This window comes from Hemicordylus capensis, chromosome 7, assembly GCF_027244095.1.
Source record: "Hemicordylus capensis ecotype Gifberg chromosome 7, rHemCap1.1.pri, whole genome shotgun sequence".
Classification (NCBI taxonomy): Eukaryota; Metazoa; Chordata; class Lepidosauria; order Squamata; family Cordylidae; genus Hemicordylus; species Hemicordylus capensis.
In genome coordinates, this window is record NC_069663.1 from 1,441,266 (window position 1) to 1,469,143 (window position 27,878).

The window sequence follows — 27,878 nt, forward strand, 5'->3', positions numbered from 1 at the left end:
GGTAGGCCACCACTCTCTCAGTCACCTTGCCCAACCATGGGAGATTGGAGACTGGCCTGTAACTAGCCATCGCTAAGGGATCCAGGGAAGGTTTCTTAAGAAGTGGTCTATCTATTGCCCCTCCTCCAAACAGGGGGTACCCCCTCAGCGATGCATGAATGATATTAACGAGGCCACCTCCAACAATCTCCTTGCTAGATAGAAGCAGCCAAGTTGTTGGAACACAGGAAGCTGCCATATACTGAGTCAGGCCATTGTCCCATCCAGCTCAGTACTGTGTACACAGACTGGCAGCGGCATCTCCAAGGTTGTAGTCAGGAATCTCTCAGCCCTATCTTGGAGATGCCAGGGAAGGAACTTGGAAGCTAGATGCTCTTCCCAGAGCAGCCCCATCTCCTAAGGGGAATATCTTACAGTGCTCACACTTCTAGTCTCCCATTCATATGCAACCAGGGTGGACCCTGCTTAGCTAAGGGGACAAGTCATGCTTGCTACCACAAAACTAGCTCTCCTCCTGTTAGTCGGGCAAGGTTCCAGAGAACAGGTGGTAGGCCGCACCGCCCGAAGCAGCTCGTCCACATCCTCAGAAATCACAGATTGAAACTGATCCAGCATAATACTGCAAGAGGGATTGCTGAACACCCCCTTCATAACCCTTGCAGAAATAGTGGAGTCCAAGTCAGCCCAGAATACAGGAGATTTTATCCGCAAAGAACCCATTAAAAGCTTTACAGCACAACAAATTCTCCGGGGACTGATTCCAAACAGAAAGAGCAGAAATTAAACTCCTCACAACCTGGGATCGCTCTGCTGAACGCAAATCTGCATGCACAATTCATGCAGACCAAAATTGGTTTTTTGCCGCATGCACCGCTATCACATAAACCTTCAAATGGATCCAGTGCTGTGTCCTGTCAAATTTGAGCCAGGTTTCCCTCCACTTGTGTGTGTTCCAGTCACACCTACTCTGATGCTTCAGCCCCCGCAACTCCTCTGTATACCAAGGGGCCATTTTTGAAGCAGGTTGGAAGGGACGCTTAGGAGCAATCGTGTCTCTTGCCCTGGTGAGTTCCATATTCCAGGTTCCCACCAGGGCCTCGACAGACTCACTGGCAGCACCAGCATTAAAATCCTCCAAGGCTTTTTTGGAATCCTACTGGATCCAGCAGCCTTCTTGGGTGGGCCATCCTAATAGGTCCACCACCCCTGCAGGGGTGGGTTGTGGCTGTGAAGCAGGCAGTGGTCCGTCCATAACAATGGGGAAACCACAGGATCTCCTGACGATGGAGCCCAACAGAAGACCAAATTGAGTGTGTTTCCGGCACCATGAGTTGGTCCTGAAATTAATTGGGATAGGCCCATCGATTTCATGGCCTCTATGAACTCCCAAGCTGCACCAGACAAGCCAGCCCCAAAGTGGATACTGATGTCGCCTAACATCAAAAGTCTGGGAGACTCCAACACCAACTCTGTGACTGGTTCCATCAGCTCAGTTAGGGAGTCCGTTGGGCAGCGGGGTGGACGGTACACCAAGAGTCTATCCCTAGTTCCCAGCCTCAGAAATATACACTTGGTATAAGTCATCTGTCTCACAGAGGCTCTGGTAAGGGAGATGGTATTCTTATGGACCACAGCCACCCCACCCTACCCCACCCCACCCACTTCCCCTAACCTGCTCCCCATCAGAGTCATCTGATTGGAGAAGCTGGGCCCAAACTGGACCCCTTTCCTCCCGCAGCCAAGTCTCAGTTATAGACTTATACAAGCCGGGTCAGCTCCCTGCCTCACCCATGATCAAGTCGTGGATGATTTCGGTCTTCTTCTGAACTGACCTGGCATTGCAGAGGAGCAAGGTCCTGCTCCAGTGAGTGTATGCACACGCTCTCTACTGAAGGAGATTCGGGGCAGAAACCCTGTGTGTAAAGCCTCCTGCAAACTCTAGCCCAGACCTCCAGCCCCACCCGAATATAACCTTCTCCTAGACCTCAGTCCCACCCCGAAGGCCCGGCACCAAAAGCTGGCCCCCTTTGGAGGCCAGCTTTGGTGGCTGCCTAGAGGCGGTCTGCCGGCCCTCTGGTGCACCTCCCTCCTTTTTATGCCTCCAAGAGCTCAGCAGCCCCTCCCAGGGGTGCACCAAAGTAATTCAGGTGCCTGGACCACCCAGCCATGAGACACCCCTCCCCCCGCCCTGTATGAGGCCCCCCAATCTCATTGGGGGGGCCGCCCCTCCAAAGCTCCGCTTAAAAAAATACTTGTGGCTGGGGGAGGGGAGTGGAGCAGTCCTCCCTCCCCCCTCCTCCGGCGGCAGCCAAGAGAGATGCTGGACCCATTTGTTGGGGCCAGCATCTTTAAGAAACTGCCAGACGCGCCCGTGCAGTTTAGAGATCGTTGCAAGCCTAAACGTCACGGGCTTGCAATGATCTCCTCTGAGCAGGCGTGCCTCGCAGTTTCTTAAAGATGCTGGCCCCAACGGATGGGTCCGGCGTCTCTCCTGGACAGAGCAACTGGCCCTATCCAACCCCAGCACGGCACCCCTCCTGACGGCTGCTGCTGGTGTCCACCTTGTGTTCCAGCATTTCCAAGCATTTCCTAACCACACCACTCTACCTGATGGATGTCCAGCCTACAGGCAGCAGGCAGGGTGGGAGAGAGAGGAGAAACCTGAGCCGCCTCCTTGGGTGTCCCCCTGACTCATTAGGAGGAGCTGCTCCTGATCTATTGTTGAGCCTTAGCTTCTTTCAGGGTGGTGGGAAGGCAGAAGTTGGCCTAGAGAAAGGGAACTGGCGGAAGGGGGAATTACATGTCGACTCTCCTTCCCTTCCACGGCGTTGCTTGTTCTGTTATGACAAGTACGGTAACTACAGGAAGTCCCTCACTCACCGACAGGCAGTATTGTCTTCCTAAAGTTTGTTTGAAGGTCAGCTGTTTGGAACCCGGGACACATTTCATGTCACAGGGTGTGAGTCATCCCCTTTGCTAAGCAGGGTCCATCTTGGTTGGCATTTGGATGGGTGACGAGATGTGAGCCTGGGGCGTAGCTAAGGGAGGTGGGCCCGTGGTTGGCCCTCTCTCTGACGGTGCCTTGGAATGAGGGGAAGAATGAAGAAAAGAGGGAGGGGTGGAGCTGGGGGGCCTTCAGGAGCTGGGGGGGGCTGGGTCCTTTGAACCATCCATCATAACTACACCCCTGATATGGGCACTGTCAGCTGTAAGAAATCCTAGGAGGATGGGGATTGAGCTCAGTGGCAGGGCATCCGCTTGGCGCGCTGGAGATCCTAGGTTTAATCCTTGGCAGCATCTCTCGGGGTAGATCTGGGGGAGACTCCTACCTGAAACCTTGGAGAGCTGCTGCCAATCAGTGTAGACAATAGTAAACTAGGTGGACCAAAGGTCTGACTCGGTAGGAGGCGGCTTCCTGTGTTCTTATGTAACAGCAGGAAAAACCAAAGCAGAAGAGCAAAACAACAACACCCAACCCAATTGCTTAGACTGTGTAGACTAGGAACAGGGCCAGCAACGAACCTGACCACTGCTATCCACACTGAGGAGACCATTGTGATGCACTGTATGCAGAGCTGTCTTTTGAGGAGACGAACCCAACACAAGCCCGAAGTTGCAGTCCGTCTTGAAATACAAGCAAATTGCATTTAATATTCCCCTCTTTTGCAGTATTTGTTGGGCCCCTAAGTAACTTCTCTTCCACTGCGGCTAGGAGGCTTAAAATTAAAAATCCAGCTGCCAGACAACTAGCCAGCCAGCCAGATAGCCACTCTTGCTATCCCTCCATGGACAGCAGGGTGCCGTTCACATTTCCAGTGCCTTTTTGTGAATTTAATTGCTGCGATATAGAGTTAGGACATTGTATCCAGGTGAAACTCGGAAAATTAGAATATCGTGCAAAAGTCCATTAATTTCAGTAATGCAAATTAAAAGGTGAAACTGATATATGAGACAAATGCATTACATGCAAAGCGAGATAAGTCAAGCCTTAATTTCTTATAATTGTGATGATCATGGCGTACAGCTCATGAAAACCCCAAATCCACAATCCCAGAAAATTAGAATATTACATGGAACCAAGAAGACAAGGATTGTAGAATAGAACAATATCGGACCTCTGAAAAGTATAAGCATGCATATGTATTCAGTACTTGGTTTGGGCCCCTTTTGCAGCAATTACTGCCTCAATGCGGCGTGGCATGGATGCTATCAGCCTGTGGCACTGATGAGGTATTATGGAAGACCAGGATGCTTCATTAGCGGCCTTCAGCAATTCTGCATTGTTTGGTCTCATGTCTCTCATCCTTCTCTTGGCAATGCCCCATAGATTCTCTATGGGGTCAGGTCAGGCGAGTTTGCTGGCCAATCAAACACAGTACACTGTATACTTTTCGGAGGTCCGATATTGTTCTATTCTACGATCCTTGTCGTCTTGGTTCCATGTAATATTCTAATTTTCTGGGATTGTGGATTTGGGGTTTTCATGAGCTGTACGCCATGATCATCACAATTATAACAAATTAAGGCTTGACTTATCTTGCTTTGCATGTAATGCGTCTGTCTCATATATCAGTTTCACCTTTTAATTTGCATTACTGAAATTAATGGACTTTTGCACGATATTCTAATTTTCCGAGTTTCACCTGTATATGGCGTCAAACGGTTGCTGCTTTTTTCGGGTGGTTTGTTTCCGCGAGACTGCTCCCCCTGCTGTTTACATTCCAAATGCAACTAGCCTGAACGGAGGCGTTTTGCTTCTGATGAGCAGCTAGTTTGGAAAGCGCCACGCAGAAGGACATTGCAAGAGTGCGCGTCTGGTTTTTGGTTTTGTGAGAGGAAGGGGCATAGGGGATGCAGAAGAGAGTGTCCTACACAGGGTAAAGGATTTAATGTGAGCCAAGAAACTGTTTTAATTGTAAAAGCTCTGTCCTGGAGCATATTATTACTACTGCTACTACTACTACTACTACTAGTAGTAGTAGTATAAAAGGCATGCTTTGGGGCAGAATGCCCCATGCACCTAGGGGCAGACCATGGAACATAGAAAGCTGCTTTATCCTGAGTCAGACCCTTGGTCCATCTAGCGCAGTACTGTCAACACTGACTGGCGGTGGCTCTTTGAGGTTGCAGGCAAGAGTCTCTCCCAGCCCTACCTGGAGATGCTGCCAGGGATGGAACTTGGGACTGTCTGCATACAAAGCAGATGCTCTCTCTCAAACCTCTGGATCCTTCACACCTCCTTCCCCTCAAAAGGCAGCTATGTTCTCTGTGCTAAGCTATGGTTCCGTCTCCAACAGGACTTCCAGAAAGGCTTGACCTGCTTTATCACCTCTCTGTTCCATAATTAAATCTCGGTGGACTCCCCACAGTTGCACCCCAACTCTCTCTCTCTCTCTCTCTCTCTCTCTCTCTCTCTCACACACACACACACACACACACTCCCAACAACATGTTAAACACTGCTTCATGCATTACTTTGCAATCATGGTGTGAAGTACACAGCTGAAGCGCTCTCTGAACAATCAAACAACTGATAAAGTACCATTGATGGATTTACACAGAGCCAAATGACAGGTCCCTGTCCCAAGGAGCATGCAATCTCGATTTTTAGCAGAGAAAGACAGTAGAGGGAAGGAGGGAAGGAAGAAAAGAGGCAGGCAAGAGCAACATGATGAATCTGTATGAATGCCTTTCCACCTGGCAAGGCAAAATTTCAGCATAAATAATGTGTGCAAATAAAGGTAGATCAATATGGGGCTTTCATGATGAAGATACCTTTTCCCCCCAGGGAAGCTGGAAAAGCTTTTGAATAGCAAATCATCAAGCCTCTCTCCCCCTTTTTGGATGGAATGCCAGACTCCGGTTGCTTTCTAGCTGTTCTCCTTTCCGCTGCAGGGTTTTCTGCCCTCCTTGAGGAACTGGGCACTGGGGAACGGGTTTCTCATCCTTATTGGCTCTGCTAGGGCTACCATCACCCTGTGACTGGCCAAAGTCAGTCTACCAGTCTAGTCCAAAGTCAGTCTCCCATCACCCTGTGACTGGCCAAAGATAGTGACTGGCCAAAGTTCAGCCACTCCTCAGCAGAAATGTCCCATCCTCTCCTGGATCAGGCTTGCTGGAAACCCTCCTTGCCACATCCCCTGCTACTGTGGGCAGCCTCGGATCTGTCTCGTCCTCTCGACTTGCAGTTTCCTTCTGGCTGCAAGAACTGAAGACTCTTTGCAAGCCAGGGCAAGGAAGTCGCCCGTACATCTGCTTCTCTCTGCCTCGTGCATAAACCAGGTCTGCTAAGAAATAAGGCCAGTAGTATTATATACAGACCTGGGAGGAGCCTAAGTAAGGGCAAGTGAAGCCACAGACTAAGTAAGGGCAAGAAAGATGGGCAGAGTGAAGTCAGAGCCTAGTAAGGGCAAGACGTCATCAAGCCCCGCCCACTGATGGGCATGACATCACCACAGTAGGGAGGAGTTGTAAACCCTCCAGAGAACATGCCCAGAGCCTCCTGTACCATGAGCCCTACCCACCTGACATGTGAGGACCAATAGGAAGGAGTTCCCAGCCAGCCGTTCAAGGCTTATAGTGTTGCTGCTGCATGGAGTATCCTACAAGGCTTGTAGCAGAGCCCCCTTGGCATAAAGGTCACAATTCTACTGTTTGCTTGTGGGTTTGATGATGGGATCTCCTCAGAGCCCTAATTTGGCAACAAATCAGCCAGAGTCGACACCTAAGCCAAGAAAACGCCAGATTAGCACCAGTTCAGATGATGAAGGACCTCCTGTGAAAACCTATGCTGAAGAACCAGCGGAGACAAGGGAAATATGGCAAGAGATCCTGGCAACCATGGCAGCTGAGCCACAGGTAAATATATTTTACAGGCTAGGTTTTGAGGTTGTGTGTGTGTGTGCAAAAGGACATTAAACTCATAGTCTTTTCTTTTCTCCCTTTAGAATTCAGCACTTGTGCAAACCCTGAAACGCTCTCGCATAGCAATGCAGAAATTCTTGGGCCTGGATATCAATGAAGAGCCCTATAGTAGCTGGGCGGAGCCTAAGTAAGGGCAAAGTGAAGCCATAGCCTAGTAAGGGCAAGGAACGATGGGCAAGGGAAAGCCAGAGCCTAGTAAGGGCAAGTTGAAGCCCTGCCCTTCGAAGGGCATGATGACATCACAGCAGGAAGGAGCCGAAAGCTTCTAACTAAGGGCAGGTTGAAGCCACAGCCTCCTAAGGGTATAGTGAGACCCTGTGGAGAGCGTCCACACAACATGGCCAGGCAGACCCCCATGTCCAGGCATGTTCAGACATGCCCAGAGCAGATGCAGAACAAACACCCATGTTTGGACATCAGCCCCCCACACCCCCCGAACAGGTCTGTGTATGTTCAGACATGCACAGAGCAAGGGTTAGGCCAGGCCTGCACAACATAAGGCCCGGGGACCAGATCAGGCCCTCAGGGACTTTTTTGTGGGTCCACTGATTGTCACAACTTGCAGCAACAGCACCCCAAGGCCACTCTTTGGGTTAGTTCCCTCTTCTTCTTCTTCTTTTCATCCTCTGCCCTCTCTGAAACTGCCTTACAGCACCATCCTGTGCATGTTTACTTGGAAATATTTACTTAGTTGACTCCTAAGTAAGCACGACTAGGATTGCAACATGAAATCGACAGCAATTTAGAAAGAGGAGAGGATTTTGCATTTGTTTGGGGCTGGCATTTTTTAAGGGAGATCTCACTAGATGCCCCAGTGACTGAGCAAGGACAGGCTCTATTTTCTGGCCATGATTCTTAGTTAAAATTGTGGGTCCCTTGCCAAAGGGGGGAAAGATCCACAACTATCTAATAATTGCTTGCATTAATATTTTTAAGAATTAATTTTAATTCAATAATGTGCTGAAAATTGACCTTGACCACTGAACACCATTGTGGTTGGTTCCAGCCCATCAAAACATTTGAATGGTGTACCCCCCGGGTTAGCCCCAGAGCAGGGTTGTTATTTTTGTAGAGAGAAAATAAAATGCTCTCCAGATTAACTAAATAGGGTATATTCTAGATTTTAAGAACTCATACACATTAACTTTGTACTATGGATTCTGCAGTTGAAAGTTTTCCCACTTTAAAAAGAAAAGGTTGCCCTGCAATTAATGCTGGATCATCTTTTCTTTGTCTCTGTGATGAGGCTAGCCTGGAGTTTTATCCTGAGAGGCCCCTGAAACATCAGCCCTATCCATCCTCAGCACTGTACCTCCAGTGACTGTTGCTGGTGTGTATCTTATGTTTCTTTTTAGATTGTGATCCCTTTGGGGACAGGGATCCATCTCATTTATTTATTATTTCTCTGTGTAAACCTCCCTGTGCCATTTTTGGAAGGGTGGTATAGAAATTGAATAAATAAATAACTAAAAATGCTTTTTGTGTGTGATGTATAAGTAGGACAATTTCATACATTCTGATAAGTACAGCTTCTTAAAAACATTAAAATCATGATCTCTTTCGTTATGCAGTGACAATGCCTTGCTGTCTAAGAAACAAGGCTTAAAAAAAAAAAAAAACCAGTTCTCCAAAAAAGTGGTAGGACTGGGCCCTTCAAATGGTGTGGTCTAACCGTTAAGTGTTCATCAGATCAATGACCACGAGAGGCTTTTGATGTGTGTGTGTGTGTGTGTGTGTGTGTGTGTGTGTGTGTGTGTGCATGCACAGGTAGGCTGACAGATGCAATTTCTATTTATCTGACGCTTGGTGGGGGGGTGGGAGTTTGTATTTTGTGTATTCACTAGGAAATGAGAGTTCTGGTTCTTTAGAAATCAACTAACACACACTAATTAAATGCATCAAAATTACTGACCAAGACTAAGTCCTATTGAGGACAGAGAAAGCAAGCAAGCAAGAATGAAAGATTAAGAGCAGTGACAAGGACTAGTTGTGAAACTGTGTCAAAGGAGAAGGGAAAAACTGTGTCTGAGGCCAAGGAAATCTAGATGGTTAAAAAGTGACAAGAACACAGGGTGGGGGTGGGGAGAACCGAGTTAGCGATGGGCCAGGTTGAGGAAGCAGAGGCAGTATAATTGTCCTTATTCCAGTTAATGCCTAATCCAGGCTAATTCATATCAGAGTTAGAGATGTACGAAGAAGGGGGGGGAAGGGAGGGGGGAGAGATTTGTTAAAAACGGAAGCAAAGAAACAGTGACAAGGACTAGGCGCAAAACTGTGTCAGAGATGGAAAGGGGAGAGAGATCCTAGTTAGGGGACAGGTCTAGGCTTTGTAGATGTGAAGTAGAATCAAAGAAAGTTTGAGATACCACAGTATACAGAACTGTGGTTTTTAAAGATATGCTTGCGCTACAAAGACACCTGTAAGAGTGTCTAGCACTAAGAGATAATGTACATTGCATTGATAGTTCACTGAGAACTTCCAATTAAATAGAGGCAGTCATCAGATCAAGCCGGGGTCTGTATTCCCCTAGTCACTAACATTCTAACTAAGAATCACTGGAAAACAAACAGACTAGCTAATACCTCCCAAGAGAAATTATAAGAAATTAAATTATTTCTTATAAAAGTCCATTTTCTCTTCTATAAAACAAATCGTTTTAAAAAAAAGAAATTAAATTTGTTGACAAAACAATTACAAATCAGACCATTTCTTTGTGTGTGTGTGTGTGTGTGTGTGTGTGTGTGTGTGTGTGTGTAAAAATGAAAATTGTGTGGGCGTACTGAAGTGAATTGATTGCTGCTTCCTGCTTGTATGTATAAAGACATATCTGTGTGCATTCATCTTACACGAAGGAGCTACATACAAGATTCATGCTTGGACATGTAGGATATTTACGGAAGCAAAGAAACAGTGACAAGGACTAGTTGTGAAACTGTGTCAGAGGAGAAGGGACATTGACAAGGATTGAGTGAAAAACAGTGTCTGAGGCCAAGGAAATCTAGATGGTTAAAAAGTGACAAGAACACAGGGTGGGGGTGGGGAGAGCCTAGTTAGCTATGGGCCAGGTTGAGGTTAGTAAGAGGAAGCAGTGTCAGTATAATTGTCCTTATTCAAGTTAATGCCTAATCCAGGCTAATTCATATTAGAGATGTAGGAAGAAGGGGTGGGAGGGAGGGGGAGAGATTTGTTAAAAACGGAAGCAAAGAAACAGTGACAAGGACTAGGTGCAAAACTGTGTCAGAGATGGAAAGGTCTGTATTGCCCTAGTCACTAACATTCTAACTTAGAATCACTGGAAAACAACCAGACTAGCTAATACCTCTCAAGGGAAATTATAAGAAATTAAATTATTTCTTATAAAAGTCCATTTTCTCTTCTAGAAAACAAATCCTTTTTTTAAAAAGAAATTAAATTTGTTGACAAAACAATTACATATCAGACCATTTCTCTCTGTGTATGTGTGCGTGTGTGTGTGTGTGTGTGTGTAAAAATGAAAATTGTGTGGGCGTCCTGAAGTGAATTGATTGCTGCTTCCTGCTTGTATGTACAATGACATATCTGTGTGCATTCATCTTACATGATGGAGCTACATACAAGATTCATGCTGGGACATGTAGGATATTTCATCAGGTGTGTAGGCCATACCTTATGCATGTAGAGCCATTCACTTTCCTTACAAAAGAACAGTGAACAACTAAATAGCAATATGATGTGTGTGTACGTGTGTGTTAAATACATCTTGTATGTTGTATATAACCTAATGTATGCTGACTCTGCTGTACATATCATATGTCTTTAAGATTGTTTGTTTTCTCATCATCAGTACAGAATTATCCAATCTAAACCCTGTGAGGTAGGTTAAGCCAAGAAGAGCAAATGCCCTTCCTAGTCTGACACTCTAGGCACTACACAGCACCGACTCTCTGGAGTACTAGTACGCTTTGTAAACCCTATCCTGAGCTTAGGAACATCAGGCTGGGAGCTCCCTGGCTGCCTGTGAGCTATCTTATAGTTATCCATACTCATCTTTTAGAGGAAAAGACCTTTCATACTTCAAAAAGCAGGCACTTGTTTTTGTGTGGATCTAGAGCAGACAATGATTGGCTGCTTTGGAAAACACATAAAATATAGTACAGAGCCAAAAAAACCAGAATTGATTCTAAAGTGTTTAGATTGGATAATTCTGTACTGTTGATGAGAAAACAAACCATCTTTTTCTTGGCTTAGGTGTCGACTCTGGCTGATTTGTTGCCAAATTAGGGCTCTGAGGAGATCCCATCATCAAACCCACAAGCAAACAGTAGAATGGTGACCTTTATGCCAAGGGGGCTATGCTACAAGCCTTGTAGGATACTCCATGCAGCAGCAACACTATAAGCCTTGAACGGCTGGCTGGGAACTCCTTCCTATTGGTCCTCACATGTCAGGTGGGTAGGGCTCATGGTACAGGAGGCTCTGGGCATGCCTGGGCATGTTCTCTGGAGGGTTTACAACTCCTCCCTACTGTGGTGATGTCATGCCCATCAGTGGGAGCGGATTGATGACATCTTGCCCTTCAATGGGCGGGGCTTGATGACGTCTTGCCCTTACTAGGCTCTGACTTCACTCTGCCCATCTTTCTTGCCCTTACTTAGTCTGTGGCTTCACTTGCCCTTACTTAGGCTCCTCCCAGGTCTGTATATAATACTACTGGCCTTATTTCTTAGCAGACCTGGTTTATGCACGAGGCAGAGAGAAGCAGATGTACGGGCGACTTCCTTGCCCTGGCTTGCAAAGAGTCTTCAGTTCTTGCAGCCAGAAGGAAACTGCAAGTCGAGAGGACGAGACAGATCCGAGGCTGCCCACAGTAGCAGGGGATGTGGCAAGGAGGGTTTCCAGCAAGCCTGTTCCAGGAGAGGATGGGACATTTCTGCTGAGGAGTGGCTGAACTTTGGCCAGTCACTATCTTTGGCCAGTCACAGGGTGATGGGAGACTGACTTTGGACTAGACTGGTAGACTGACTTTGGCCAGTCACAGGGTGATGGTAGCCCTAGCAGAGCCAATAAGGATGAGAAACCCGTTCCCCAGTGCCCAGTTCCTCAAGGAGGGCAGAAACCCCTGCAGCGGAAAGGAGAGCAGCTAGAAAGCAACCGGAGTCTGGCATTCCATCCAAAAAGGAGGAGAGAGGCTTGATGATTTGCTATTCAAAAGCTTTTCCAGCTTCCCTGGGGGAAAAAGGTATCTTCATCATGAAAGCCCCATATTGATCTACCTTTATTTAAACACATTATTTATGCTGAAATTTTGCCTTGCCAGGTGGAAAGCCATTCATACATATTCATCATGTTGCTCTTGCCTGCCTCTTTTCTTCCTTCCCTCCTTCCCTCTACTGTCTTTCTCAGCTAAAAATCGAGATTGCATGCTCCTTGGGACAGGGACCTGTCATTTGGCTCTGTGTAAATCCATCAATGGTACTTTATCAGTTGTTTGATTGTTCTGAGAGCGCTTCAGCTGTGTACTTCACACCATGATTGCAAAGTAATGCATGAAGCAGTGTTTAACATGTTGTTGGGAGTGTGTGTGTGTGTGTGTGTGTGTGTGTGAGAGAGAGAGAGAGAGAGAGAGAGAGAGAGAGAGAGAGAGAGAGAGAGAGAGTCGGGGTGCAACTGTGGGGAGTCCAGCGAGATTTAATTATTGAACAGAGAGGTGATAAAGCAGGTCAAGCCTTTCTGGAAGTCCTGTTGGAGACGGAACCATAGCTTAGCACAGAGAACATAGCTGCCTTTTGAGGGGAAGGAGGTGTGAAGGATCCAGAGGTTTGAGAGAGAGCATCTGCTTTGTATGCAGACAGTCCCAAGTTCCATCCCTGGCAGCATCTCCAGGTAGGGCTGGGAGAGACTCTTGCCTGCAACCTCAAAGAGCCGCCGCCAGTCAGTGTTGACAGAACTGAGCTAGATGGACCAAGGGTCTGACTCAGGATAAAGCAGCTTTCTATGTTCCATGGTCTGCCCCTAGGTGCATGGGGCATTCTGCCCCAAAGCATGCCTTTTATACTACTACTACTACTAGTAGTAGTAGTACTACTACTACTAGTAGTAGTAATATGCTCCAGGACAGAGCTTTTACAATTAAAACAGTTTCTTGGCTCACATTAAATCCTTTACCCTGTGTAGGACACTCTCTTCTGCATCCCCCATGCCCCTTCCTCTTACAAAACCAAAAACCAGACGCGCACTCTTGCAATGTCCTTCTGCGTGGCGCTTTCCAAACTAGCTGCTCATCAGCAGCAAAATGCCTCCGTTCAGGCAAGTTGCATTTGGAATGTAAACAGCAGGGGGAGCAGTCTCGCGGAAACAAACCACCCGAAAAAAGCAGCAACCGTTTGATGCCATATACAGGTGAAACTCGGAAAATTAGAATATCGTGTAAAAGTCCATTAATTTCAGTAATGCAAATTAAAAGGTGAAACTGATATATGAGACAGACGCATTACATGCAAAGCAAGATAAGTCAAGCCTTAATTTGTTATAATTGTGATGATCATGGCGTACAGCTCATGAAAACCCCAAATCCACAATCCCAGAAAATTAGAATATTACATGGAACCAAGACGACAAGGATTGTAGAATAGAACAATATCGGACCTCCGAAAAGTATACAGTGTACTGTGTTTGATTGACCAGCAAACTCGCCTGACCTGACCCCATAGAGAATCTATGGGGCATTGCCAAGAGAAGGATGAGAGACATGAGACCAAACAATGCAGAATTGCTGAAGGCCGCTAATGAAGCATCCTGGTCTTCCATAACACCTCATCAGTGCCACAGGCTGATAGCATCCATGCCACACCGCATTGAGGCAGTAATTGCTGCAAAAGGGGCCCAAACCAAGTACTGAATACATATGCATGCTTATACTTTTCAAAGGTCCGATATTGTTCTATTCTACAATCCTTGTCTTCTTGGTTCCATGTAATATTCTAATTTTCTGGGATTGTGGATTTGGGGTTTTCATGAGCTGTACGCCATGATCATCACAATTATAACAAATTAAGGCTTGACTTATCTCGCTTTGCATGTAATGCATCTGTCTCATAGATCAGTTTCACCTTTTAATTTGCATTACTGAAATTAATGGACTTTTGCACGATATTCTAATTTTCCGAGTTTCACCTGGATACAATGTCCTAACTCTATATCGCAGCAATTAAATTCACAACAAGGCACTGGAAATGTGAACGGCACCCTGCTGTCCATGGAGGGATAGCAAGAGTGGCTATCTGGCTGGCTGGCTAGTTGTCTGGCAGCTGGATTTTTAATTTTAAGCCTCCTAGCCGCAGTGGAAGAGAAGGTACTTAGGGGCCCAACAAATACTGCAAAAGAGGGGAATATTAAATGCAATTTGCTTGTATTTCAAGACGGACTGCAACTTCGGGCTTGTGTTTGGTTCGTCTCCTCAAAAGACAGCTCTGCATACAGTGCATCACAATGGTCTCCTCAGTGTGGATAGCAGTGGTCAGGTTCGTTGCTGGCCCTGTTCCTAGTCAACACAGTCTAAGCAATTGGGTTGGGTGTTGTTGTTTTGCTCTTCCGCTTTGGTTTTTCCTGCTGTTACATAAGAACACAGGAAGCCGCCTCCTACCGAGTCAGACCTTTGGTCCACCTAGTTTACTATTGTCTACACTGATTGGCAGCAGCTCTCCAAGGTTTCAGGTAGGAGTCTCCCCCAGATCTACCCCGAGAGATGCTGCCAAGGATTAAACCTAGGATCTCCAGCGCGCCAAGCGGATGCCCTGCCACTGAGCTCAATCCCCATCCTCCTAGGATTTCTTACAGCTGACAGTGCCCATATCAGGGGTGTAGCTATGATGGATAGTTCAAAGGACCCAGCCCCCCCCAGCTCCTGAAGGCCCCCCAGCTCCACCCCTCCCTCTTTTCTTCATTCTTCCCCTCATTCCAAGGCACCGTCAGAGAGAGGGCCAACCACGGGCCCACCTCCCTTAGCTACGCCCCAGGCTCACATGTCGTCACCCATCCAAATGCCAACCAAGATGGACCCTGCTTAGCAAAGGGGGTGACTCACGCCTGTGACATGAAATGTGTCCCGGGTTCCAAACAGCTGACCTTCAAACAAACTTTAGGAAGACAATACTGCCTGTCGGTGAGTGAGGGACTTCCTGTAGTTACCGTACTTGTCATAACAGAAGAAGCAACGCCGTGGAAGGGAAGGAGAGTCGACATGTAATTCCCCCTTCCGCCAGTTCCCTTTCTCTAGGCCAACTTCTGCCTTCCCACCACCCTGAAAGAAGCTAAGGCTCAACAATAGATCAGGAGCAGCTCCTCCTAATGAGTCAGGGGGACACCCAAGGAGGCGGCTCAGGTTTCTCCTCTCTTTCCCACCCTGCCTGCTGCCTGTAGGCTGGACATCCATCAGGTAGAGTGGTGTGGTTAGGAAATGCTTGGAAATGCTGGAACACAAGGTGGACACCTGCAGCAGCCGTCAGGAGGGGTGCCATGCTGGGGTTGGATATGGCCAGTTGCTCTATCCAGGAGAGACGCCGGACCCATCCATTGGGGCCAGCATCTTTAAGAAACTGCGAGGCGTGCCTGCGCAGAGGAGATCACAGCAAGCCTGTGACGTTTAGGCTTGCAACGATCTCTAAACTGCACGGGTGCGTCTGGCAGTTTCTTAAAGATGCTGGCCCCATCAGAATTTTTATGCCTCCAAGAGCTCAGCAGCCCCTCCCAGGGGTGCACCAAAGTAATTCAGGTGCCTGGACCACCCAGCCATGAGACACCCCTCCCGCCACCATGTATGAGGTGAATTACCAGGCACCTGAATTACTTTGGTGCACCCCTGGGAGGGGCTGCTGAGCTCTTGGAGGCATAAAAAGGAGGGAGGTGCACCAGAGGGCTGGCAGACCGCCTCTAGGCGGCCACCAAAGCTGGCCTCCAAAGGGGGCCAGCTTTTGGTGCCGGGCCTTCGGGGTGGGACTGAGGTCTAGGAGAAGGTTATATTAGGGTGGGGCTGGAGGTCTGGGCTTGAGTTTGCAGGAGGCTTTAAACACAGGGTTTCTGCCCCGAATCTCCTTCAGTAGAGAGCATGTGCATACACTCACTGGAGCAGGACCTTGCTCCTCTGCAATGCCAGCTCAGTTCAGAAGAAGACCGAAATCATCCACGACTTGATCATGGGTGAGGCAGGGAGCTGACCCGGCTTGTATAAGTCTATAACTGAGACTTGGCTGCGGGAGGAAAGGGGTCCAGTTGGGCCCAGCTTCTCCAATCAGATGACTCTGATGGGGAGCAGGTTAGGGGAAGTGGGTGGGGTGGGGTAGGGTGGGGTGGCTGTGGTCCATAAGAATACCATCTCCCTTACCAGAGCCTCTGTGAGACAGATGACTTATACCAAGTGTATATTTCTCAGGCTGGGAACTAGGGATAGACTGTTGGTGTACCGTCCACCCCGCTGCCCAACGGACTCCCTAACTGAGCTGATGGAACCAGTCACAGAGTTGGTGTTGGAGTCTCCCAGACTTTTGATGTTAGGTGACATCAGTATCCACTTTGGGGCTGGCTTGTCTGGTGCAGCTTGGGAGTTCATAGAGGCCATGAAATCGATGGGCCTATCCCAATTAATTTCAGGACCAACTCATGGTGCCGGAAACACACTCAATTTGGTCTTCTGTTGGGCTCCATCGTCAGGAGATCCTGTGGTTTCCCCATTGTTATGGACGGACCACTGCCTGCTTCACAGCCACAACCCACCCCTGCAGGGGTGGTGGACCTATTAGGATGGCCCACCCGAGAAGGCTGCTGGATGCAGTAGGATTCCAAAAAAGCCTTGGAGGGTTTTAATGTTGGTGCTGCCAGTGAGTCTGTCGAGGCCCTGGTGGGAACCTGGAATATGGAACTCACCAGGGCAAGAGACACAATTGCTCCTAAGCGTCCCTTCCAACCTGCTTCAAAAATGGCCCCTTGGTATACAGAGGAGTTGCGGGGGCTGAAGCATCAGAGTAGGTGTGACTGGAACACAAGTGGAGGAAAACCTGGCTCAAATTTGACAGGACACAGCACTGGATCCATTTGAAGGTTGATGTGATAGCGGTGCATGCGGCAAAAAACCAATTTTGGTCTGCATGAATTGTGCCTGCAGATTTGCGTTCAGCAGAGCGATCCCAGGTTGTGAGGAGTTTAATTTCTGCTCTTTCTGTTTGGAATCAGTCCCCGGAGAATTTGTTCTGCTGTAAAGCTTTTAATGGGTTCTTTGCGGATAAAATCTCCTGTATTCTGGGCTGACTTGGACTCCACTATTTCTGCAAGGGTTATGAAGGGGGTGTTCAGCAATCCCTCTTGCAGTATTATGCTGGATCAGTTTCAATCTGTGATTTCTGAGGATGTGGACGAGCTGCTTCGGGCGGTGCGGCCTACCACCTGTTCTCTGGAACCTTGCCCGACTAACAGGAGGAGAGCTAGTTTTGTGGTAGCAAGCATGACTTGTCCCCTTAGCTAAGCAGGGTCCACCCTGGTTGCATATGAATGGGAGACTAGAAGTGTGAGCACTGTAAGATATTCCCTTTAGGAGATGGGGCTGCTCTGGGAAGAGCATCTAGGTTCCAAGTTCCTTCCCTGGCATCTCCAAGATAGGGCTGAGAGATTCCTGACTACAACCTTGGAGATGCCGCTGCCAGTCTGTGTAGACAGTACTGAGCTGGATGGGACAATGGCCTGACTCAGTATATGGCAGCTTCCTGTGTTCCTACAACTTGGCTGCTTCTATCTAGCAAGGAGATTGTTGGAGGTGTCCTCGTTAATATCATTCATGCATCGCTGAGGGGGTACCCCCTGTTTGGAGGAGGGGCAATAGATAGACCACTTCTTAAGAAACCTTCCCTGGATCCCTTAGCGATGGCTAGTTACAGGCCAGTCTCCAATCTCCCATGGTTGGGCAAGGTGACTGAGAGAGTGGTGGCCTACCAACTCCAGAAAGTTTTGGAGAAAACGGATTATCTAGACCCATTTCAAACTGGCTTTAGAGCTGGCTATGGAGTTGAGAGGGCTCCATTCTGTCACCAGTGCTTTTTAATATCGACATGAAACCGCTGGGTGAGATCATCAGATTTGGTGCAGGGTGTTATCAGGATGCTTGTCATCTATTTCTCCTTGTCATCACCACCACCACCACCATCATCAGGAAATGGCATTCATTCCCTAAATGCCTGCCTACAGGCAGTAATGGGCGGAGGTGCTCATTGTAGGCACTCAGAATCTGAAGGATGAGTTAGATCTTCCTGTCCTGGGTGAGGGTTACACTCCCCCAAAAGGAACAGGTATGCAGCTTGGGAGTACCCTTGGACCCAAGCCTCACCCTGGTATCTCAGGTGGAGGCTATGGCCAGGAGTGCCTTCCAACAGCTTTGGTTGATTCACCAGCTGCGTCCATTCCTTGAAGAGAACAATCTCAAAACAGTGGTGCATCAGCTGGTAACCTCCAGGCTTGACTATTGCAATGCGCTCTACGTGGGGCTGCCTTTGTACGCAGTTTGGAAACTTAAGTTAGTTCAAAAACCAGCAGCCAATCTCTCAAAAACCATTGCTTCTCTGCAACCATCCATTTTCTGCTAAACCTGCCTGCCTCTGGACCTAAGAGGGAGGGGGAGAGAAAGAGCATCCGAAGGCTGCCTGTTTGCTTAAGGAATCAAGTGGCCAGCTGGATCTTCGATTTTGACAGCCGATGATGATGGCGAGAGGGAAGCCTTCTTGGATTCAATTGGGACAGATGGGACATTCTCCTTTTGTGCTGACCCCCCCCAACGCCCCCCCCACCCTCCCAGCAAACGTGATGGTTGTTGGTCCCTGCATTAAACAGCATTCTGTGCAATGCCCGCTCCATCTGTGAGAGCCCTCTTTGACATTTCTTTCCCTGTCTCCAAGGAAGTAGCTTCGATAGCCTATAGAAGACCAGCTAAAAGACACCCCCCCCAACACACACACAGCTCTGGCGCTTGGGGGAGACTATCTGCGTAGATGGATAGATAGATAGATAGATAGAACAAGGCTGCATAATCAACCAGAAACAAATGTGGAACTTCACCATTAGTTCCCTGAGATCATAGTTCTGGCAGTGAACTATGTAACTATATAAATTTAGTTATATTTGTAACTATATATAGTTATAGATATAAATATAACTATATAGTAATAGATATAAATATAACTTTATAAATATTCACCATATTCCTATTATTATTTATTTGATTTCTATACCGCCCTTCCAAAATGGCTCAGGGCAGTTAGGGGATGTGATACATATTGGGGATGTGAGTGTGAGTTTACTATATATTGTGAAATGTGTAAACCAACCAACCAACCAACCAATCAATCAGCGAGGGGCCCATTGTAAAACCTCGTCTCTGGGCCCACTCCAACCTTGTTATGCTCCTGCTTTTGCAGTGGCCACTTTGACGGAGCTGCTCCATTCCTTCCCATCCTGCCACCTGCGTTCTCACCAGAGTAGCTGCTTTCACTCCGTAGAAGGGAAAATATTATTATTATTATTATTTCTTGTTTACACAGTCAGACAGGTGTTATTGACTGGTTTGTTTTATCCAGACATCGAGTCCTTCCCAAGGACCTGGGATGCCAGAATTTTATTGTCAGTTGTTATAGATATCGTCGCAGAATATAGGCTGTTCCCAGTAAAGCTGCTTTTTGTAATTGGCTGATGGTGATTTCTGTGGCCCCTATGGTGTTGAGGTGCTCTTCAAGGTCTTTTGGAACTGCACCCAGGGCGCCAATTACCACTAGGATTATTTTGGTCTTTTTCTGCCACAGCCTTTCAATTTCAGTTTGTAGATCTTTGTATTTTATTATTTTTTCTATTTCTTTTTCTTCTATTCTGCTATCCCCTGGTATTGCTATGTCGATTATTTTCACTTGTTTTTCTTTCTTCTCGACTACAGTGATATCTGGTGTATTGTGTGGCAGATGTTTGTCTGTTTGTAGTCGGAAGTCCTATAATATTTTTACATCTTCATTTTCTTCAACTTTTTCAATTTGATGGTCCCACCAATTCTTGGCTACAGGTAGCTTGTATTTTTTGCAGATGTTCCAGTGTATCATCCCTGCTACCTTGTCATGCCTTTGTTTGTAGTCAGTCTGTGCGATCTTCTTACAACAGCTGATCAGGTGGTCCACTGTTTCATCTGCTTCTTTACAAAGGCGGCACTTGCTGTTGTTGTGGATTTTTTGACTTTTGCTCTTATTGCATTTGTTCTTAGTGCCTGTTCTTGTGCAGCCAGTATTAAACCCTCTGTTTCTTTCTTCAAGTTGCCATTCTTAAGCCATTGCCAGGTCTTGGTGATGTCTGATTTTCCACTTATATTGTGCAAATATTGACCATGCAAGGGCTTATTTCTGCATTTTTCTGCTCGGTTCTTGACTTGTTCTTTCTTGTAGGCCTGTTTTGTTTCATTGGTGTTGAATAGTTGTGCATTCTTGACCATTTGAAGTGCATCTTCTTCACTGTCCCTTATATATTCTTCAAGGTCTCTTTTCTCCTCCTCTACTGTTTGATGGACTTGCAGCATTCCTCTTCCACCTGAGCTGCGAGGGAGGTAGAGCCTATCTACATCACTGTGGGGGTGCAGAGCACGATTGATGGTCATGATTTTCCTGGTCTTACGATCTAGCGTCTCTAGCTCTGCCTGGGTCCAGTCTATCATTCCTGCAGTTTATCTAATAACAGGTATAGCCCAGGTGTTTATGGCTTGTATGATGTTCCCGCCATTGAGTTTGGACTTGAGGATTTTTCTGACTCTCCTGATGTATTCACTTCCCATTTTTCTTTTAACTTCAGCGTGTGCGATGTTATCAGCCTGGAGAATGCCCAAGTATTTGTAAGGTTCTTTCTCTTCCAGCTTCTTGATCTTGCTTCTATTGGGCAGTTCTATTCCTTCTGTTTTTCTTATTTTCCCTCTGTTCATTATTAATGCAGCACACTTGTCTAGTCCAAACTCCATTGCTATATCGCTACTGAATATACGGATAGTGTTTAGCAGTGATTCCATTTCTGACTGGGACTTTCCATACAGCTTCAGATCGTCCATGTACAGCAGATGGTTGATTTTACTGGATGTTTTAGATGTTTGGTATCTGAGGCTTGTTTTGTTTAGTATTTGTGAAAGTGGGGTCATGGCGATTACAAACAATAGAGGGGATAGTGAGTCCCCTTGGAAGATGCCTCTTCTAATGCTAACCTGTCCAAATTCCTCGCCATTGATTGTTAACTCTGTACTCCACGTGCTCATTGATTTTTAAATAAATATCTGAATGTTTTGGCTGACACCAGTTGTTTCTAAACATTTTAGTATCCATGTGTGAGGCAATGAGTCAAAGGCTTTCTTGTAGTCAATCCATGCAACACTTAGATTGGTTTTTCTTCTCTTGCAGTTTTCTAAAATCATTTTGTCAATCAGCAGCTGGTCTTTTGTGCCTCTGGTGTTCGGGCAATTTCCTTTCTGTTCAACTGGAAGCTGTTTGTTAGTTAATAAGTATTGCATCACTTCATCTGCTATTATTCCAGTTAATAATTTGAACATGGTTGGCAGGCAGGTTATCGGTCTATAATTACTTGGAACTGCACCTTTTGCTGGGTCTTTCATGATGAGATGAGTTTTCCCAGTTGTTAGCCATTGTTCAATATCACCTCCTTACAAAATGTGATTGAACTGTTTTGATAGTTGTTTATGAAGGCTTGTTAGGTGTTTAAGCCAGAAGCCATGCAGTTCATCGTTGCCTGGCGCAGTCCAATTTTTAATTTTCTTTGCTCTTTCACTGATTAATTTTGGTGTTATTATTAGATCTTGCATTTGTTGGTTACATTTTTTGACTTCTTTCATCCTGCCTGCTTTTTTATTATAATCTATTGGATTGTCCCATAATTTCCACCAGAATTGCACTGTTTCTTCTTTATTTGGCGTTTCTACTTTTCTTGCAGTTTCTCCTTCTATGCTTTGGTAGAAACGTCTCTGATTTGACTGGAATTGGAGATTCTGCCTGTGTTGTGTAATTCTGGCTTCATATCTGCTAATCTTCTTTGACACTGCTGTTATTTGCTGCTTTATTATTTCCAGGACTTCTCTCATTTTCCTTGAATCTAGGTGGTATTTTTGGATCAGATACTGTTTGGTGTTTTCATTCTTCAGCTTCTTGCCTGTCATTTCTTTCAATTTACTAGCATCTGATCTAAGCCTGGAGATTTTATTTTCTAATCAAATCTTCCATTTAGGTGATGTACTGCTTTCTTTTTTTACAGGTCCACTGATCTTATATCCGAGCTCTTGTGTTGTTATTGTTGCTGCACTGTACATGAGTTGGTTTGTTTCTTGCAAATTCTTGGTTGTTATATCTGCAAGTGCAGCATTGACATCTTTTAATGCCTGAGCAAGTTCTTTTTTGGCAACTGTTTTTAGAGCGGGAAGTCGAACCCTGGTGGTTGTTTGCTTGAGTGCTCAGTTATTTTTTGCTTTAGTTCTTGTTGCTTTCCTGTTAAACGGCATTTGGGTTTTTGAGGTGAAGGCAAAGGGGAGGTTGCCTGGTTTTGATTTTGAAACAGTTCAGCAACAGTGGTATCCTCTATTTCCAACACCTCCTCCATCTGCGCCTGAGCAACTGCTTCAGTTGGTGATAATTCTTCTTCCATATCTTGAGCCTGTGTTGCTCTTTGCAGTTCTTCCAGCTCAACTCCTGTGAATACTTTATTTCTTATTCTGAATCTTCTCTGGTCTGCTAGCCTTTGTTCTGTTATTTCTGTATCTGGATGCTTCTCTTTCCAAATTTGGTACATTCTTTTTAAATAACCTCTTCTAGTTGGACCAGACTTGTAATAGCAGATCATTATTTCCTTGTTGGCATTTTTTGTATATTTTTTTCGGTTAAGCGACGTTTCTTCCAGTAGCTTTGCTGTCTCCAGCCCTGGTTGCTCAACTGAAGATCCTGAGTCCTGTAGCCCACTTGCCACCAGATGTCCAGGGACTATAGCACCTGGAACGGTCCTTGTTGACCCAGGCGACGGCCAATCCGATATAGATTTATTAAAGTTATGTCTCACCATATTGTTGATAGGAGAGGTACTCTTTGTCTGGCTCCTCTGGTGAGATCTGTCTTGTAATAATAATAATAATAATTAATGATAATAATGATAATTTATTATTATTATTATTATTATTATTATCCTGCTCTTCCTCCAAGGAGCCCAAAGCACTGTACTACATACTTAAGTTTCTCTTCACAACATCCCTGTGAAGTAGGTTAGGCTGAGAGAGAAGCGACTGGCCCAGAGTCACCCAGCTAGTATCATGGCTGAATGGGGATTTGAACTCAAGTCTCCCTGGTCCTAGTCCAGCACTCTAACCACTACACCACGCTGGCTCTTCCGATAGCCTTTGAAGTACCCCTAGGGGTACTAGTACCCCCTGTTGGGAACCCCAATCTATCTCAATATTGTCTATTCTGTCTAGCAGTGGCACTCCAGAGTTTCAGGCAAGAGTTTTCCCCAGCTCTCCCTGTAGATGCCAGGGATTGAACCTGGGACCTTCAGCATCTTTAAGCAGATACTCTACCACTGAAATACAGCCCCATCCCTAACACAGTCCAAGGGACAATAAAATGCTCCTTTAGGGAATAATGTTTGAAAACTGCATGCAGAAGGTTCCACATTCCCTCCCTGGCAGCATCTCCAAGACAGGACAAGATTTTTTTTTTATTTTTAGGACAAGATTTTAGGACAAAAATTTTTATTTTATTTTTTAGGACAAGATTTTTTTATTGAACCAACAAACTACGAAAGCATATGAAACCCTTGCCTGTAACCTTGGAAAAGCTGCTGCCAGTCTGTGTAGACAATACTGAGCTAGATGGACCAAGGGCATGACTCAATATAGAGCAGCTTCCGATGTTCCTAAGTTCCTATATTCACAGTGAAGTCCTAAGTGTTTTGAAACGGAGGGGGGAAATGTTTAAAACTGAACACCTGGACATTTTTGATGAAACTGTGAGTCTGGATTTGCTTAAAATGGCAAGAGGGTGGTGGACATTAGGAAGGCAGGAAGGCAGTCTAAATAAATATCATAGGATTTGTCTTACACATAGTCTTACACAATGCTTGCTTGTGGTAAAACTTGTTTTTGTTTTTAAAAAAGCATGTGGTTTCTGCATAGAATAAATGTGTGGTTTTTTTCCTGGGGAAGAGCATGAGCAATACCCTGCTAACTAGGCAAAGAGGCACCTTTTAACGTGGTGATTCTCTTTATTTAGCAGGGGGAGAGTAACTGGCCCTATCCATCCCCAGCACAGCATCCCTCCAGTGACTTTTGCTGGTGTCTATCTTATGTTTCTTTTTAGAGTGTTAGCCCTTCGGGGACAGGGATCCATCTTATTTAGTTATTTATTATTCCTCTGTGTAAACCACCCTGAGCCATTTTTGAAAGGGTGGTATAAAAATCAAATGAATGAATGAATGAATGAAGGAATGAAATCTTACTTGCAATCTGAATAGGGGGAGGCGGTCCACAATTCTGAAAATGATGCTAATGCACCAAACTGGCCACGTGGGAAGCTTCGGGGCAGAGAGCGTCCAAGGCAGGAGCGTTCTTAAATTCTTCTTAAATTTGGATTCCCACAAGTTGTTTGAGAAGGAGAGCTGGTCTTGCGGTACTAAGCATCATCATCATCATCATCATCATCATCATCATCATCTATTCAACCAGCACTTTGCAGAGTTGTAATAAAGGCCTTGGGAAAGATATTTAGATGCCATGAAGTGTCTATACCTACAGAGATTAGAATAGTTTGGACAATTGTTTTCCCCGTGACACTCTGTGGATGCAAAAGCTGGATTTTTAAGAAGCAAGATAGAAAAAGTATTGACACTTTTGAACTTTGGTGCTAGAGAAGACTTTTGAGGATACCATGGACAGCCAGGAAAATAAACAAATGGATCACAGAACAAACCAATCCAGAATTTTCACTCAAGGCACAAATGACCAGGCTCAAACTATCATACTTTGGACACATTATGCGAAAACTCTGCTCCCTTGAGAAGTCCATAATGCTGGGGAAAGCTGAAGGCAAGAGAAGAAAATGGCCAGCAGCAAGGTGGATGGACCTGATCACAACAGCAATGGATGCACCACTGAGAGACCTTAAAGGCCAAGTTGAAGACAGATCATCCTGGAGAGAATCTATCTATGTGGTCGCTAAGAGTCGACACAGACTTGACAGCACTTAATCAATCAATCAATCAATCAGGGAGAGAGAGGGGGATATGTCTCCATCATCTCTCTAGGAGGAAACAAAGAAGATTGACTCACCACAGGAGGTACCTGAGGAGTCAAAGCAGGGTTCATAGAGTAGAGGCAAGCAAGGACAGGTGAGGAGACCCTGACTAGCTCCCTCTGATCCCAATGCCCCTAGTTGCCATTAGGTTAGTTGGTGCAAAAGGTCGATGCACTGGAACTCCATCTCCAACACGTATAGACAATAGTGAGCTAAGCAGACCAATGGTCCGGCTTGGTATAAGACAGCTTCCTATGTTCCTATGTACAACTCCCATAGAATCACAGGATCATAGAATGTCAGAGTTGGAAGGTACCTTAGAGTTCTTCAGTCCCCTACTCCGTGCAGGAAACTGCTACAGCAGCTCGGACAGATGCCTGTCCAGCCTCTGTTTGAAAACCTCCAGCAAAGGAAAGCCTACCACTGCATGAGGGATACTGCTTCGCTGTCGAACAGCTCTTACAATTAAGAAATTCTTCCTAATGCCTAGCCTAAATCTGCTTCCTTGCCATTTCAACCCATAGATTCTAGTAGCCCAGCCCTAAGGAGCAACAGAGAACCAGTCTGTTCCTTCTTCTATAAGGCCATGGTGGCCAGGGATGTTGTAGTTCAGTATCATCTGGAGACCCAAATATGAGGACCCCTGACCTTCGAATGATGAGTTAGTGTTCTAGCATACAGTCGAGATGTGCAACGAAACCAGACCACACCCTTGTGCAGCAACTATAATGTGCCAAGGGAAGGCAGGTAGTTTGCATAAGAGAAAACACACTCAGAATTTATGATTTCTAAAGTCCTTTTTAGTGCTTCACAATGGATATAACATTGCTATTCTTCCGTTTCTGTTGTGAAATGTCATGATGCATCTTTTGAACTCCTCCCTCCTCCTTCCGTGATCTTCTGGGTATTTGAAGACCATCTTTCCAGGCCTTCACAACTCTGGTCCTGCCCCCAGTAGAAACATAGGAAGTTGCCTTATACCAAGTCAGACCCTGGGTCCACCTGGCTCAGAACTTTCTGGCACAATATTGTCTATTCTGACTGGAAGCAGCTCTCCAAGGTCACAGGCAGCTTTTCTCTGTTGCCCCCGAGGACTGGATTAGAAATTGGATTAAAAATTCCATGGGGTGAAATTGCAAGGAAGCAGATTTAGGAGACGACAGGGATCAAACCTGGGACCTTCTGCGAGCAAAGCAGATGCAATTCCAGCTCTGTGATTTCCAGCTCTCTGCTCTTAACTGATCGGGGTGGGGGTGGGGGCCAGTTCTCTCCTGCGTCTGCTTCCCTCTTCACTGTTCTAGCTATGTTTCTCAGGAAGACGGTTCCCAGAAGCAGTTTAACCCAGGCTGCTCGTCTGCAGCGCAGGCATCCCTATGGATCACGGTGCTGCTGGCCCGCCTAACCCCACTTTGAAGCCCGGCCTTTAGACAAAGTTTAGGGTGCGAGCGTGCCCTTTACCCCGGCACTGGGATCAGATAGGTGCTCAGGCTGCTTGTTGCCTGAGTGCACACAGAGATGGGTGCCTAGAGCGCCCGTCTCAGAGGAGAGGAGAGCTGGTCTTGTGGTAGCAAGCGTGTCTTCCCCCCTTAGCTGAGCAGTGTCTGCCTTGGTTTCATTTGAATGGGAGATTAGACGTGTGAGCACTATAAGAGATTCCCCATCAGGGGATGGAGCCGCTCTGGGAAGAGCATCGAGGTTCCAGGTTCCCTCCCTGGCAGCATCTCCAAGATAGGACTGAGAGAGATTCCTGCCTGCAACCTTGGAGAAGCTGCTGCCAGTCTGTGTAGGCAATACTGAGCTAGATGGACCAATGGTCTGACTGGCAGCTTCATATGTTCCTATCCCCCAATGCACCACGCTCGACACACTATGCATTGTGGGATATCCAAAGGTTGGGATGTGTCATCCCAGCCTCCAAAGATCCACACTGCTGGGAGCAGTGAGGATCATGTGAGCGCATGGTAGTATACCTGAAGAAAAGCAGAAGAATCATCTGGGGGGAAGATGAGTTGGACTCTCCCTACCCCACTGCCCGCCCTCCGCATCCCAGGACTATCATGTGAATAGCCTCAGGGTCTTACTCCTAATCAGCTCTAATTCCAGCTTTAGCACCAACTTTAAACTCTTCCTCCAGCTTTCACTAACTTTCTGCTGCAGGCGAGCCTCCTTTTATTCACTTCCCCCCCTCCAATTTTCCGAAACTAACCGATTTAAAATTGACTGCATGTTATGCTTTAAAAGAAAATTATTACAAAATGATGTATAGATGGTATCTGACACCCCAAAAATTGGCATTAATGTATAAAAATGTATCAAACAAATGTTGGAAGTGTGGACAGTCTGAAGGCACTTTTTTTCCTATGTGGTGGAGCTGTGGGAAGGCTAAAGCATATTGGGAGATGATATATAATGAGTTAAAGAAAATATTTAAAATGGCATTTCCTAAGAGGCCAGAATCCTTCCTGCTGGGAATAATAGAAGGTGCAATTTCTACAACTAATTCAACGCGTTTTATGTACGCTTCGGCAGCGGCTAGAATTATATATGCACAGAAATGGAAGAGTAATGAAGTGCCTTCAAAAGAAGATTGGCTGATAAAATTTTTGGAATATGCGGAGATGGCAAAACTTACAACACTA

The 27,878-nt window shown here is 46.2% G+C and overlaps 1 long non-coding RNA gene across 1 annotated transcript; it reads left to right on the forward strand.

Annotated features, from left to right (window-relative positions):
• Nucleotides 1-6,734: 6,734 nt before the first annotated feature.
• Nucleotides 6,735-8,399, forward strand: LOC128332520 (uncharacterized). The gene is made up of 2 exons (XR_008310678.1): nucleotides 6,735-6,858; nucleotides 6,948-8,399. It is a non-coding gene; the product is annotated as an uncharacterized LOC128332520 (long non-coding RNA).
• Nucleotides 8,400-27,878: the final 19,479 nt, after the last annotated feature.